Source organism: Corvus kubaryi, unplaced genomic scaffold (genome assembly GCF_017639235.1).
Source record: "Corvus kubaryi isolate FWS band 111438036 unplaced genomic scaffold, C.kubaryi_AGA036_p1.0 37322, whole genome shotgun sequence".
Lineage (NCBI taxonomy): Eukaryota > Metazoa > Chordata > Aves > Passeriformes > Corvidae > Corvus > Corvus kubaryi.
This window is the reverse complement of record NW_024581101.1, coordinates 6,499,106-6,513,244: the sequence shown is the minus strand read 5'-3', so window position 1 is coordinate 6,513,244 and position 14,139 is coordinate 6,499,106.

Below are 14,139 nucleotides of genomic sequence, written 5' to 3'. Positions count from 1 at the left end.
GTCTTTAGCAGGTAACCCTTTCAATAGTGCAGTCAGTAAGAGGAGGACAGGGATACCTTAGGAGGTGTTTGCTTGGATAGTTAAAAACCAAGCACTGGACTCATCACACTGAACAAATCAAGCTGGGTTCAGCTCTCCTGGTCAGAGTTACTGTGGTCTCTGCACCTGGAAATGACCCTCCCTTGAGCAGGAGGGTACAAGGCAGAGGAAAGATGCAGACAGAAGTCCTTGCTGCTGGAGGGAAAAGTTTGGGGCAGAAGGCTGGTGCCTCTAGTTTCCCTGCTTGGTGCTCAGCTTGCTGCCAGGAGCATTGCCAGGGCAATATCCTGCCCTGCTCCCCGCTCAGCCCACAGAGAATGATTATTTCATTAATCTCATGTCATCTCCTCCTTGGTTGATCCAGCTTCAATATTGCAGAAATAACTTCCCACTGCTCCCTGAGGAGAAGCAGACTTCAGAGGCCAGCAGAGCTCTTCCCTCGCCTCCCTCCTTGCAGTGGGCTGTGGGCCCCAGAGCTGCCAGACGGTTTGAAAGTCTTTGATTCCTTCTAACTCCTACAGTCAGGGATGCATAAAAAGCAGCTGACGCAAAAAAAACCCCAACCAGTTATTGTAATCATCAAACCCTTCAAAATCCCAGGGGAGCTTAGCAAGCTCTAGATGAAGCCACATCCCTATCCCAGGCACCAAAATGTCACCTGTGCCAGCAGATGCCGTCAGGCAGTGGTGCTGTGGGTCATTCCCCACTCTCTTTGTGTACCTGGCTGCCTTCTGCCCAGCCTCCCCTCCCAGGCCTCACGCTGCCCCTCTGTGTGCCATCGCTCTGCTGTGGTCCCTCTGGCTCGGCTGCGAGCACTCCTGGGCTGCTGCTTGGCAGAGCTGCAGATAAATGAGGAGCCAGGTGAATCCTTACTCCAACTCTTAAAGTACGGTTTTAATGCATAATATATGTCTGGGTGTAAATCTCTGTTCCTATTTAAATGTGGGGAAGAGCGCACTGCTGAATTTTAAGTACTTTATCACAGAAAACAATGACAGTGCTGACTGAGTGACACGTCTAATGAACGTGGCGAGGGGAGCGGGGCTGGCATTGCCACCCCCTCGTGCCAGGGCAGCCTCTGTCATCTGCACGGGGTGAGTTTTTCCCAAGCATAGTAGTGACAAATTATATGATCAATACGGAGGCTGATTGTGGTCTAATCTTGCTTAGCCCCAGTAAGCCTGGGATTGATCCAGATCTAATCTTGCTTATCCTGGACAAACCCAGGAGCAGATCCAGATCCTAAGGTAATGCATCCTATGCAAATCCAGAGTGGCTCTATTGATTTGCTGGCGTGGTCGCTCTGTTTTGGCCTCGCTGCAGAGAGGTTTATCGGCATTATCTGCCCCTTGATGTGTAATGCAATCAGAGCAGTTGATGAATCTTGATGAATCTTGATTAACTGTTGGCAGTGAGTGTCAGCAGCTCTGGCTGCAGCACTGTGGTGCCTGCTCCAGCTGTGAGGCCCCAGCACTTCCTACGTAACTGCAGTACAATAGAGGGGGGAGGTTAAGTGCTGGCTGGGAACCAAGGCACCCTCTGTTCCTGTTTCACCTGAGCTGACGGAGATTTTCTTTGCCGTGAGAGGTGGCCATGGAGCCATGCATGCCTGCAAGAGGTGCAGTCTGTGTCAGTGAGGTTCCTGCTCCCACCTAGAGTGCTCCTTGGCCTCATCTTTGACCCCGGAGGTTTCTACCTGTGCCTTTAGTGGGCAGAAGGGTTGTGACATCTGATTGTCCCCTCACTTTGCTGCATCGCCCTGCAAAGACTGGCACCTGCAGCCCATGCAGTGAGCTCCAGCACATAGAGGGCTGCTGCTCCTGTGATCCAAGGTGCTTCTGTTGCAAGGCCTTCCTGCAACTCTAATAACTTCAGGAAGGGAAAAAAAAAAGAAAGTAATTACCTTCTGGGGTGGAATTTCTCCAGGCTTTACTCAGCCCACTGGGGAATTTGTCAGGAACATGGACTGCGGTTTTGTTTAGCGATTCTTGAGTTATACCAGCACAGGGAAAATGGCATGTCTTGCAGCTTGATGTTTTTGTGATGTCTTTCTTTGCTCTCAGGTTTGAAAGAAAAATACCAGACCCAAAAAAATCTCTCTTCAAAACGTAAAACTTGCCCTTAGCTTAATTCAGTGGAGACTTGAGCAGCTGTTCCTGCATCTCAGAGAAAAAAGGCCTTGTGCTATTAACATGTCTAAAGAAATTGGATGTAGAAATATGAAGGTCCCTCGTCTTTTAAGAGCGGCACTCCCTGCCTCCGGCTCCTGGCTTCTGCCTGAGCGGAGTGGCACTGTGGGATGCAAATAGGTTCCAGGAGCTGACCCTGCCGGGCTCAAAGGGGCAAAGTTGTACCCCAGCGCTTTGAGGAGAGGTGCCAGGAGGTGATGAGGGGCTCTGTTCCATCCTACAGCTTTTGCAGCCCCATGCCAGGTGTATTGTCAGAGGCTGTGGGACTGAATCCTTGGTGCCAAAGCTGAGCTACAGCTGTGTCTGCAGCCTGGACCCATATTTTTCAGAGTGCTTTGATCTGAAAAGTGCTTTAGCAGTGTAAATATAACCTAGAAGGTTCTCAAATGCCCCAGAAATGTTCTCCAAGAAAATATGTTGCCTTTACCCTTCCTTTCCCTTGAACAGGAAATAATTCCAAATTCATCCAAATGTGCTTTTCTAATCAAAGGGGCCACTTTGTACTTCTGAATCCAAGGGGAGGGGATCAGAACACGAATAAAACAAAACTCCTTCTCAGTGCTGTGTTTGTGAGATTGATCTCCCGTGGCTAAATCCATCTGTGTTTCTCCTTTGACGGGAGCAGGAGGATCTTCCCACTGCAGCTGGGCACTTCACTTCAGAGGCTGAGCTGGTGCACAGGGAGGAGGAAGAAGTGCTGGAGTAGCCCAGGTTTCTATGGCACTGTGTGCAGCAGCCGCTCTCCTTATCTTTCTAACTTGATCGGGAGAAATTGCTTTTGTCAATTTTAATTTCAGCTGAGCTGAGCAGGATAAACAGAGGGAGGTGCAGGAGAAGCAGATGGTTTGTCACAGAGCACAGAGCAGTCAGGAAGACTGTGCAGCTTTTTATAGCCTATAATGGCCTTTCCTTACATCTAGCTATCCATCACCATGTAATTCCCAAAATAAACTGGGATTGTGCAACGTACGTGAAGTAACCCGAATATCACAGCAGGTCTGGAATATTCAGCCTACAGAAGTTTTGGCAATGGCTGGGAGCATTCACACAAAACCCTTTTTCTGGTCGGTGTCGGCTCCTTGTTTGGAAACTCCCTGTGGTGGTGCTCGTCCCCCAGCTGGGGCAGGGTAGCTCTGCTAAGTCTGGTGGGCCCTTCTGCAGTTTGGGAGGCGTGGCAGTGGCACCAATAGTTCTTGGGGTAACAGGATTAACAAGGGGTTTGTGTCTTACCCCGCAGTTCTCTCTTCTGATCACACCAGCCAGGGGCACCTCAGACCTCCTGGCCCAGGTCAGGGATGGCTGAAGCAGCAGGGGAAGGAGACATCTCATGACCCTGCTCTGCCTTTCCTTACCTGTGCGGTAGCCTCACATTCGTGGAGCTTTGTTATCCATGCAGGAATTGTTGTGAGGGTGGAGAATGTGCGCTTGACCTTCTCTCTGGGCTTCGGTGCTCCCACCACAGGGAACATTTTGGTCATGGGGTGTGTCCCCTCTTGCCCTGTGGCACAGGCAAGACTGGCAGGAGGCTGCCTGTGGCCAAGCTGCTCCAAGGCTGCTGCCATGACACCGTGCCCAAATCAGCTGGGGAGCCGTGATCTTTCCCAGAGCTGGTGCTGTTGGATTGTGACGCAGATTGGTGGATATTTGTTTCAATAAGAGCCATGCTGGTGTTTGCAAACCCTTTTAAATTGCTCTCAGCAAGCGCTGCTGCGTCTGGAGCAAAGTCTGCTTGCAGCAAAGCCTGCGGAAGAGGAGGTCTGGGGGGCGGTGGTAGGAGCCTGAATCCTTGCCAGGTTTCCATCCCGCAGAGCGTGTCGGGGCTGGAGCAGGGACGTGCTGTGGCTGCTGCCTGCCTTGGAACAACGGGCAGGCTGTCCCCACTCCAGAACATCCCCATTAAAGCATCCCTGTGCAATTTCAAATAATGAGCAAATATGAAGAAAATCAAAGTACGTTTGAACTTCATTAACGAACAGAAAGAGGGCTAAATGTTTCCAATAAACCGTTTGCTGCAAATTTGCTGAATACCTAAACCAGCTCTGTCCGTTCCAGCTCAGGTTCTGCGGTGCCCAAAGCCATGAAAATCTCAGTGCTGGAATGACAGGAGCAGCCAGAGCCTGCTGGGCAGAGCTGCTGGGGGTGGCTGTGATTTCTGGAGATAGGGGTCTTAGTCAAAATCCCAGGGAGACTGTTCCACTTCCAGGTCCGGGCAGGAGCATCCCCTCGGGGAGGGCAGCAGGGGACAGCCGTCTGTGCTGCTGGCCTCGGCAGCAGCCAGGAAAGGGAAGATACCGTCCAGGGCTTGGGAGAAAACAGAGTTTAAAGGAGGCTCCCTGAGGGGTGGGGAACCAGCTCGTGTTAAAGAGGATGGTCCCCACGGCATTTGCATGCACTGCAAAAGACCTCATTAGCATTTATTTGGTTTAATTTGTCGTTTACAGGAGGCCGTGCGGGGCTGTTGCCGGCTGTGTGCGGTCCAGCCGAGCGCCCGGCTGTGCGGGCAGAGCTGGGACACCCAGCCCGGAGCAGCAGCCGGCTTTGTTTGCAAAGGCAGGCGGAATTTCAGCGAGCTCTGTTTTCGTTCTTCTGGAATCATTCTGCTGGAAATCCGATCTTGGTCTCTGGCTGCTCAGGCCTTCAGCGATGGGCAGACGGATGGGGAAGGACAGCTGAGTCCCGCAGCCGCACGCTCCGAGCTTGGCAGCGGCCGAGGGGTGCCCGGCGCGGGCTGCGCGGGTCTGCAGCTGCCGGCTGCCTCCGCTGGGACCCTCAGCTGCCACCCACTGCCATACCTGGCTCCACAGCGCCGACAGCTGATTAGCTCGCTAATTAAAGTAAATAATGCTGGCAGGGTCGCGGTATGCATTAGATCCCTACCGTGAAGGGCGTGTTTCACGTAGTGTATCACGTAACTGGCGCAGGGTCTCGGCTGTAATTGCTGCTTTTCCCTTTGAACGCGGTGCCTGCCTTAACTTTAATGGGTATTGGTTCCCTGGCTGCAGGAGAGCTCGGTGCCCTGAGCGACAGTCATGGCTCAGCTGCAGGAGGGCCCTGGACGGTGTGTGGAGAACCAGGGAATCACAGAAAGGCTTGGGTTGGAAACCAAAGGCCATAGGCAGGGACACCTTCCACTGGGCGATTTTGCCCACTGCCACTTCCAACCAGGTCTTGGACCTTTTCAGGGATGGGGCAGCCACAGCTTCTCTGGGCAACCTGTGCCAGGGCCTCCCCACCCTCTGAGTAAAGAAATTCTTCCTTACATCTAATCTAAATCTTTCCTCTCCATTTAAAACCATTTTCTCTTTTCTCAGCACTATCTATGCCCAGGGAAGAGAAGTGTCAGGCAGATGTGCAGGGAGAGCTGTGGGCCGTGGCTTTCTCTGGGATCCTGCAGTGTTCCCCATTGGTCCCAAGCCTGGGTCTGTGATCCCAGCTCTGCCCAGAGCATGGGTGTCTGTTCCCAGGCTGCTGCCTGCCTCTGCTCCTTCACCAGAGCTGGGGTGATGGCAGTGATGTCTCCTTGCTCCTCCTGGCTGGCTGGCTCCAAGTGGCACTCCTGGGTGTGTCACATACAGGAGCAGGTCTCGCTTTAAAGGCAGCTCCTCCATCAGGTGGGGTGCTGTCCCTCCCCAAGTGCCACCCTCGCTTTCAGGGGTGACTCATGTCTGCAGAAATACAAAATTTCCCCAAATGCCCTCAAACAGGAGATAAGTCTCTTGGTCTTGCTTACATTACCTGTAAACGATATGAACCCAGGGAACAGATGCACCTTTTACTGTTAATAGATTAAAATTACAGATGATCACGAAATAACAGTGTACTGAATACTTAGCTGATGTAAATTACTTTTTCCTCTATTTCCTTCCATTAGCCACCAACCATTTACCCCAGGCAGAGCTCTGTCCCAGGGAAACACCCGAGCTGGATGTGGAGCAGCAGGCTGGGTAAGTGCTGGGTAAGATAGCACTGCTGATGGACTGAGATGAGATGAAGGGTGAAAATCAGAGGGATTGGGAGATGGAAGATGCTACCTGTCATATTATCTCTATTTCTTAAAAAGAAACCCAGAAAGCTGTTTCTGTCTGATTTGTAGTCTTCTGTTCAGGGTATTGCTTGCTCTAGGACAGAATTTGGCCTGCAGAGCAGTGAGGAAAGTTTGCAGCATTGGCAACAACACTGTGTGATCCAGGAGCGAGCCCTTAAACAAGATTATTACTCATTTTACCAGGCACAGCTATCCATTATGGTTAATAAAACACTGCGTAAGTGATTCTCAGCCTGATCCATACAATATATCTTGTGGCCCAGCTGGGCTCACTTTTATCCTGAGCCTCATGATCAGGATATGTTGGCATGAGCAGACACTGAGAGATTGGTACCTGATGGCATGGACAGCCAAGATCTGCCTCTTCCTTTCCAAAGGGATGAGTGATATGAGATGCTGGATGAGTACTGCTGCCACTTCTCTGAAGGACAGGGTCCATGTTGGCTGTGGTGGCACGTTTGCCCAGGGTTCTGGGGAGAAGGAAGGTCCTCCCCAGGCTGGGCACGCTGTACTCCTGCTCCAGGGCAGGTGGGTGGCCTCTCAAGGGACCGTGCTTTGTGCTTTTGCCCTGCTGGAGCTGCAGCTGCTGTTTTGGCTGCCCAGATGGGGACGTCTCATCATCCCAGAGCAAATGATTTCTGCAGGCTGGGGAAGGGGAAGAAGACCAGCCTGGGCTGCAGAAGAAAGGCTTGGTCATGGCACTCTTGTTGGGAATGAGGCCCAGGAACTTGTTGTGGAGGAGGACCTGATGCAGGGATGGTGACAAGGCTGCCTCCACCTGTCTGTGCTGCTCAGCAGCCTGTGCTGCAGGAGGACAGAGCCAGCAACCCTGCCTGCACACTCCCCTTTGCATCCAGCATTCCACCTGCTCTGCCAGGCGTTGGGAACAGCTCGAGGAGTGCCGGGGCAGCAGCAGGAGCTGGTCCCTGCCAGGATGCTGTTATCCCACAAATAAGGAGCAAGCCCTTGCTCTGCAGCATGCTGGTGGCTGGCTGGGGGGCTCTGCTCCAGGCCATCCATCTGGCATCTTTTTGAGACACTGTACTCATTTTTTCCACCATGCCAAAACAAATCCTTGCAGACTATTAATCACTGGCTTGGAACAGCATCCACCCAGGTTCAGTTGTGATAAGATATGCCAGCCCTTGTCTGACATCGTGTAGCCATTTCAAGAGGACATAATTACAGCAATTGTTAGGCATTTTTCTAGCTTTTTCTGCCTTCTCTCACAGGTAATGTTATGTGACGAATCACTTTCCCTGACATCCCCAGCTCAGCTCAAACACCACTGCTCGCCCGGCTGTGCTGTGGTGCAGGAACATCAGGCTCACTGCAGACAGTGCAGGTGGGGAGCCATACCGTGTGAATCTCAGTTTGATGGGTGAAAATGACCCACGTGGCAATGCTGGGGGAGAGCTGGGGCTTTGATGGGTGCATTCTGCAGCTTCCCTGCGTCTGCAGTTGCAGAAGTGGCAGGGGATGCTGGGGAGGAGGGAAGTGCCAACTGTTGGGTGCGGGATATGGGCAGGCAGCGTTGAAATGCCAAAGCACGGGATGCTGTGAAGTCACAACCAGCGAGGAACCAGAGCCAGATTCCCTGCTGTGGGCACCTTGGTGGGATGGAGCTGGAGCCTGGTCTCAGCACCGCGGCTGCTTCTCAGCTGGTGTTGGATCTCCATCGCCAGCTCCGGAGCCAGGACAAATTGCACCAGCTGAGGAATGCTGCCACAGTCCCCCAGCTGACGTTCATTGCTGCAGCAGGAGGCTGTATATCCCAGAAATGTATCCTGCCTGTTGGCGCGCTGGGCGGGAAGCTTGTGGCTCAGGGGTAAAGGCAGATGAATGTTTGGGAGCTGGCAACATTCTGCCAGTGCCAGGGATCCAGTTTGTGCCGGAAGATGGAAGAATTGCAGCGTCTCTGACCCCTTGCATGGGGTCAGCAGCAGACTAAGTAGCATGCAGGAAAAAAGGGGGAGAAAAGTAGAAAGAGAAGTGCAGAACATGTGATTTAGCTCTGTTCATGACTGTTTTGAAGGATGGGATGGGTGTTGCTGGAGTGGCTGTGCAGAGCTGGCTGGGCTCTCTGTGTTATCTGTGGTGCCGTTCAGACTCAGACACTGCACTGCTCTGTTTCACTAAATCACTGTCTTTCCCCAGGTGTCTTTATTCCCCAACCTTCACAATCTGTTTGTCCATGCGGGGACCTGGAGACTGAATTAAGACGTGCTATCTGTAAGCAGGCTAGAAAGTGCAGAGATCGTCCCATCACCTGGGATAACCTTCCCCAGCAGGCGGGTCTCCTGCAGAGAGAGGTTTGGTTGCCTCTTAATTCATCCGTGGCATCGCTGCCTTGTAAAGCCTGGGGCCGTCTGTTCCTCCCCTGCGAGGGGACAGCACGCAGGGTCTGCACCGCGGGCAGGCGGCCAACGCCGTGTGGAGGGCAGGTCCAGCAGGAACTGCCCCAGAGCTGCTCCCCGCGCTCCCTGCTCGTGTGCCAATGTCACACGTTCCAGTCTCCTTGTGCTCCATTTTCTACCCTCCCTCTTCTCTCCCCCTCGCTTTTAATCTTTGCTTAACTTGTTGTGCAGGCAATTGCAGGGCGTTTAGCGCATGGTGATGTGTGTTTGGGGCCTGAGCTGGAAATACGGCTCATTATCTGGAGTGGGTAATATTAAGCACTTTTCTCTGTTGGCCATTTGATCACAAGGTTATCCTGTTTGATGGTTTTATACCCTGGAATTGATTGCATGGGAAATATTTAGCCAGCATGGCTGGAATGTGTGTCTCCCCACAGGCAGCCAGGTGCAGGTGAGCTACTGCACTGCAGGGAGCCACTCAGGGGGTGATCAGCAGCCCTCTTCAGACCTTCAGGTCATCTTTTCTTACAAGATATGGGATTAAATCAAGCAAGCTGTACAGTGTTTTGGTGTGATCCTGCAGCAGCCAGCGGGACACAGCCCAGTGAGGTGGGGGAAAAGGCTGTATCACTTACTGCAGCCCCCTGAATTGTGCAGCATATTTTGCTTCATGTCTCAGATCCAGGGAGACCTTAGAGCACCTTCCAGTACCTAAAGGGGCTAAAGGAGAGCTGGAGAGGGGTTTGGACAAGGGCATGGAATGACAGAGCGAGGGGAAATGGCTTCACACTGACAGAGGGTAGATTTGGATTAGAAATTAGAAAGAAATTCCTCCCTGTGAGGGAGGTGAGGCCCTGGCACAGGCTGCCCAGAGAAGCCATGGATGCCCCATTCCCATGAGTGTTGAAGGACAGGTTGGTCAGGGCTTGGAGCAACCTGGGACAGTGGAAGGTGTCCCTGGCCGTGGGCGGGGTTTGGAACTAGATGATCCTAAGGTCCCTTCCAACCCACACCATTCTGGGATACTGGCTGCCCTTGCCTTGCTCTTGCCCCGTGCCGGCTGCTGAGAGGCAGCCGCTTCCCAGCTCCTCGCTGTGCCCTGTGCTGCTTTTGTTCACACAGGATGTGCCTGCCTGGCTCCTCAGGTACCTTCAGAAAGCACCATCTGATTATTCCTCCCCTTTCCCCACGTTGTGCTGCCAGGCAGGCTGTGTAAATTGGGAGTGGGTCCAGCGGGCTTCTTCTGGACCGACACCAGTGTTTGGAGCAGAGAATTAGCCCTGCACCTGTCACTTTTTTAATATAGGCTTTAAATCTGATTATGACTGCCTGTCTGGCTCTGCATTATGTGCTTCATGATTATTCAGCATTATGTAACCTTTGATAAAAGATGCTGCATCAGTAAAAGTGAATTAAACTGTTGAGTGATAGGAGTTTATCGAATTCCTCAGAGTGATGTTGTCCTCTCTTTGGCACTTTAACCTCTTCAGTGGAAGGAGTGTGCCAGACGCTGCCCTTGCTAACAGCCAGGAAACCCTGCTGACTTGGGTGGAATTGCGGGAGTACAAATAAAGTTAGATTTCAGCTTAGAAAGACAGTTTTTTATAGTCTAAAGACTCAATATTTTACAGCAGCGGTCTCTTATCTGCATTATGTGCAAACTGCTAACAGAGTTTCACAGACAGATGTCTGCAAGTCCTGAAGATGCTCAATAAAGTTTGGCTCTCAGAAGGCTGATGGGCAGAGCTGGCCAAGATCTCCTCACTCCAAACCCTCTTGAGAATGGGAACTGAATTCCTGTGAGATGAAAGAAAAAAAAAGTGTTTAAATCTAAGCTGAATACTTTATTTTCCAAACACCCCCTGAATATAAAAACTTATATTTTTCTCCATTTAGGGCTTCCCTTTCTCATCACACAGTAGATGTTTCATGGCTGAATGGTCTAGGGATTTTGCTCTGAGTTTTCCTATTTCTTCATTTCCTTTTTCTATGCTACAGGTTTTTTCTTTTTCTACTTCACTGTGATATTAGAAACATTGCTAGGGGAAGAAAAAGCACAAACTGAAACTGTAACTCCTGACACCAGATGCTTTGAAAAGCTTTCAAGTTGTGCAGAACTGGATAAGCAAAGAAAGGAAAAAATAAACCTACATCATTTGTTTTACCTCACCTAGTAGCTAAAAGGAAAAGGTGCTGGAAAGGGGAAAAACAACACTTCAGAACTGCGAAATTAAAAGAAAGGTTCTGAAAAATTAAAAAGATAAAGTTCCTCTTTGATGTTTAAAACAAATTTCAAATTTTCAAACTGTTTTGTGCATTTTCTCTCCAGTTCTGCAGAGAACTGGGGTGCTGGGCTGTGGTTTGCTCCGCCCTGGCTCTAGCAGATGATGAGTGGTGGCTTGGCTCCCAGCAGCTGGTGCAGGGCCCTGTGGGAGCCTTGGCTCTGGAGGGATGCAGAGCAGGCACTGAACCCCCCAGCCCACCATCCTCTGCAGTCCCACAATCCAGGAGAGGCAGGGACAGGAACAGGAGATGTCTGTGAGCAAGGGCCATTCCCCTGCTTGTCCTTTTCCCTCTTCCCTGCACAAGGAGTGTTTAATAAAACCCCCAGGCTTGCCAGCCCGCTGATACCACAATTTTAAATATACATGTTTCAGATGCTGAGATTTACTTTTTGACAGGGATGAGAGAGACAGCTGTAAATGCTGGGCTGGAGAGGAATCATCACATTAGTGCTCAAAGAAAGGGCAGCACCACTCGCCTACACTTCAAAGCTTTCCTTATTCTACAGCGTGGGCAGATCGGGATCTCTGCCCCACGCTGCCCAGACCCAGCAATGAGGTGGGTGAGTGACAGGTCATGGTTCTGCTCCTCAGCCTCCTCCTGTGGCCGCCGGACCCCCAGCCTGATGCTGAGGGGCATCAAGCTGGCTCCAAGGGGGATGATGCAGCTCCCCAGCAGCAGCATGAGGTGGTGCTACAAAATGGGCTTGCAGGGAGAGCTCCTGCAGGGGGTTTGGCCAAGGGGACATGGGGACCACCATGTCACCAGCTCCCTCCCAGCCAGGCCACCAGGCAGTGATGCTAAGGGCATCATCAGGTGCATTGCAGCAGGAGTGCTGGGCTTTGGATAAGCTGATTGTGTTGCAAGGAGAGGAGTGAAGCTTTTAGATTTCAGAGCCAACGTGTGGCATCTTTATTAATGTGCCTACTTGAGTTCCCTGGGACGCGATGTTTTCTCCTTACCCTGGCCATCCATCTGAACTGATAATAGGACTATTAATCCATTTTGTTGACAGCACGCACAGACCTCCAGTGAGGCAGGAGATGGGGAAGAGGTGGGGCTGCAATCGATGCTTGTTTTGTTCCAAAAGGATCCCGTCACAGCCTCTGACAAACTGAGCATTAGCTGGAGGTGAGAAGATGGAGTGTTAACCAAGGTTACAGGTGATGCGCAGCTGGCCAGCTGTGGCCTGGCTTCTCCTTGGCCAACTGGAGAGCATCCTGCAGAAAAGCATTGAGAGATGAGGTGTTCTACAGAAGCCAAACGTGGAGACCTTGTGCTCCAGGCCACGACACACTGTTCAGGTTCTACACTCAGCAACCTCATACCAGTTACGAACCTGCCTCTAATCCCCCTCCATACCCATACAGAGGTGAAGTTTCTCTGATTTCAGGGCCTTTTCAGCCCTGCCTGGCTATGAGGTGACCGGCACAGCATCCATCATGTCAGTGATTTCATTCACAGCAGCAGAAATACATACATGCAATAAATTAAAAAATGCAGGTCTTTTATAGGTTGATACATAAAAAATATTTCAGTGGAAAAAGATGTGGGAAATGAGGTGCATCCCTGCCCAGCTCTTGTTCCTCCGCACGGCCCCTGCCAGCGCTGATCCCAGGCGCCTTTATATTCAGGCTGATCCTGTCTGGTTTTAAATATCTCAAGCCACAGAACTTTCTCCCTCCAGGGAACCACGTTGCAACCTCATAATTTTCGCTGTCAGCAGAGGGGATTTTTTCCCCGGTGACATTCAACCTAAATGCTCCATTTCTTCATTTCCTGTCATCCCTTCTGGTGATGCCCCTTGTACTCTATTAAATAATTCCTTCCCTCCCTCTCTATTTACTCCAACCAGATCTGTAAGGCTCTTAGTTTGTCTCCCCATGGACAGCTCTTAACCAAGCAATATATATATTTAAGCCTTTTAATCTTCTTTCAGAAATCAGTCTCTCCGTGCCTTTGATCATTTGTGTGGCTTCCGTCTGAACTGCCGCCAACACGTCTGTGCCGAGGGAGCCCCGAGCTCCGGCTCCAGCCACACCTGAGCCCCCCAGCGCGTCCCTGCGGGACCGCAGGCCAGGGGCTGACCTGTCCCTGCCGCCTCTGTGCACTGCAGTCTCCTGTGTCCCCCTTGCTGACCCCTGGCCCCAGGCTTTTCTCTGGGGCGTTGCTCTGGGTCTTGGCTTGGCTTGGCTCGGCCATCACTGCCTGTCCTGCTGTCGCTCCTACTCGCCTTTGCATCCCAGCTGTGCTCTCTCACATCTGTCCAAGGCAGAGCTCCTTTCACTGCTTCCTGCCCATATTTCTAATCTCACTAGAACCTTTTTTTGTGTTAATTTTCTATGCTTGCTGGAGCTCACAGCACCTCCCAGCATAGCATCATCTGCCAAATTCATTAATGTGTAGTTTACTCCCTCCTTCCAGGTCATTAATGAGGGTATTAAATGAGAGCAGCCCTAACCTAGATCCCTGCAGTACCCCATAAACACCTCCCCCTGCTTCTAATTACCCTTTGTTTATGATCCCTCAGCCAGGTTTTCAATCCACATGGCACAGTTCAAGTCATCAGAATTAATTTTTTCATGGAAGACTTCGACAGGGCTTTGCCCCCTCGTGCCATCCCCACCTGCCCCCCGCTCCCATGTCCCACTGCCTCTCCCCCGCGGGTTACAGTGACCTATGCCGCTGCTTTCCAGAGAGGAGAAGGAACACCTGGCAAAGGCTTTTTCCTCTGCCGGCTTTTGTCCCACTGCTCCAGGACATGGCAGCGGAACCAGAGGGGCCCTGCGTCCCTCCGGCGTCCTCCGGGAAGGAGGGGGGACCCCTCGGCTCTCCCTGGGCACAGTGTCCCTCCCCGGACGGGTGGCATCTCACGGGGTGGTGTCCGTGGAGGGATGGAGTCAATGGACGGATGCTGTCCGGGACAGGTGCCGCTGGAGAGGGGGTGTCCCTAGACGGATGCTGTCACGAGGGACGGGATCACGAGGAAGGATGCTGTCCCAGGCACGGTGACCGTGGATGGATGTGGTCCCTGGCGGCAGGCGGTATCCCCGTCACCCTCTGCGGGCCCTCCCAGCCGTGCGGGGCCCGGTGCCGGGCCGTGCCGCCCGAGGAGCCCCGTCCGGGCCGGGTGTCCCGGGGTCCCGGGGTCCCGGTGCCGCCGCGCGCGGCCGGGCCGCTGCTGAACCCCGCGCGGCCGCGAGATGGCGCCCTTGTGCCTGGGAAG